The sequence below is a fragment of the Cariama cristata genome, unplaced genomic scaffold (genome assembly GCF_000690535.1).
Source record: "Cariama cristata isolate BGI_N322 unplaced genomic scaffold, ASM69053v1 scaffold12390, whole genome shotgun sequence".
Lineage (NCBI taxonomy): Eukaryota > Metazoa > Chordata > Aves > Cariamiformes > Cariamidae > Cariama > Cariama cristata.
Window position 1 is genome coordinate 16,060 of NW_009593011.1, and position 2,066 is coordinate 18,125.

Genomic DNA, 2,066 nt, shown 5'->3' on the forward strand with positions numbered 1-2,066 from the left:
TAATATAGACTCTCTTTTAATTATCATGGTAGCAGTCTGTAATATGGGTATAGTACCGTGTTGGTTTAAAAAAAAAAATAATGCAGCATTACAGAAATGTTTTATTACATTACAATTCATGTTGCTGAAGTAGCCATGGTATTGTTGAATGCTTGATAATATTTGCATCAGTTAATTTATAGATGGTGGTAGAATTAGACTGGATGAGCATGGAAGCTGAACATCTGTCTTGCTTCTGAAAATCTCTTTTACGTGTCACTGCTGCTGTATAATAGTACTGCAGAGTTAGAAAGCTTGCACTGCTGTTGCTGTGTGTGCTATGTCTGGCGTTTTTTTGAGATCCTGAGCTGTCAGGATGCCACTAGCAACACGTGCTGCTAGCACAAACAATCCAGGGAAAGCAGAAACGTGTTAATGATACCCTACGGTTGTTCTGTCTTGCCTGTTTTCAGAGAATGTGATCCTAGTAACAAGGGTGATGGAGGAAAGTTGTTCTGATTTTATCTTTATTTTTTTTTGTTAGCAGCAGCTTAAGTCTAGATCCTTGCTTCAGAATTCAGTCTTCAGCAGTGATGGCTGAATGTAATTTCTATGCACTGTCTTTGGCACATTCAAGCTGCATTTTGCAATACGTCGGGAAGTGATAAAATTCCTTGAATTTGAGAATTCATTGTTTTAACTTAGAGCATCCTAAGACTTCAGTATCCATGCAGTCTTTGGTATAATGGAGTGTGCATTATAATATGAAAGGCTTTGGCTGTTCAGTGGTTGGTTTGGGATAATTTCTCCCTCTGATACGTTGTCAAACCTCAGATATCTAGCAAGTAGATTCTTCTTGTTTTTTATAGTGTTAATTTTAACCACAGTGAAGGCTGCTTATGTGCATATCGTCCTTTATGCAGCTTTTCAAAATGCAGTGAGATGGATTAATGTCAGATTCCCTCATGACTTCCACTTTCATGTGAGAACTTCTGCAGGCTGAGGTCGGATGAAAGAGCTAGCCTAGCGCGTTAACGCAGTTTCTCAGGTGAGCACAGGCGCAGAGTTCTGATCCGCTTCTGTAGCATTTTTCTAGTGCTGAGGTCAGAACCTCTAGTTCTGACGGTCTGTTGGCTGCCATTGGTTTATTCGTGTATCTTTTAGTTACCTTTTGCTACTGTTTTATAGCAATTTTGTATGTAGTCATGTTTTACTATACAATTTAACCTCTTCCATTTTTAATGCGTATTTGTTTACAAGACACATCTCAGTGTTGTATCAAGAGGCTATCTTGGTATTGTCAGCTATGAAAATAAACTACATCAGTAGTTAAGGAACATTGTCAAAGTTGACAGGTATTTTAAAACTTGATGTTTGAGTTTTGGCTGTCCATAACAATTTTGTTCTGTTCTGTTCCTTAGTTCTCCCGTGTAAGAAATACATGTACCTTCTGGCCTCTGAGGTCCTGGATATGGATAGTTTATTTTGTCTTAATGATCAGGGAGCATGGTATTGCAAATAGCCTGAGCCCCGCAGGATCTTACACTCGGCAGATAAGTTGAAAATCCATTAGAATTGCAATCATGTTGCTTAGAAGCTATTCGGGATGTTTTAATGAGGTATAGTATGTCTTGCCTAAACAGGAATTTTTATGGTTTGATTTGAATTTAATTAAACAGTAATTGGCAATGGGCTGCTGCTTAGTCTGAACAGTATTAGCAAATCTGCTTAATGTGGAAGCCTTTGGCTATTGCCATCAAGTTGAGTGGTGGTTAATATGTGACATGCTAAAGTTGATCTGCTGAAATCAGATGAAGATTGAAAGATAAAATGCAGTGACAGTCGTTTTACACGGTCCTTCAGGGCTGTTACTGCAAAAGGCTTTGTCTTGGATCGACATCTGTGGACGTGGCATTCCGCTTCATTTGAGCGAGAAGTATTGACTGTGTAGGAGCCCATTGTAAAAGCTGATACTGGACAGAGAAGAATTTTGGTTCCATTTTCAAAACCTTTTCTCCATGGCCTGTTTTTAGTCATAAGGATACAATACAGGAGCTACAAAGCCGCAGTAATGGCGGGGGTGCCCT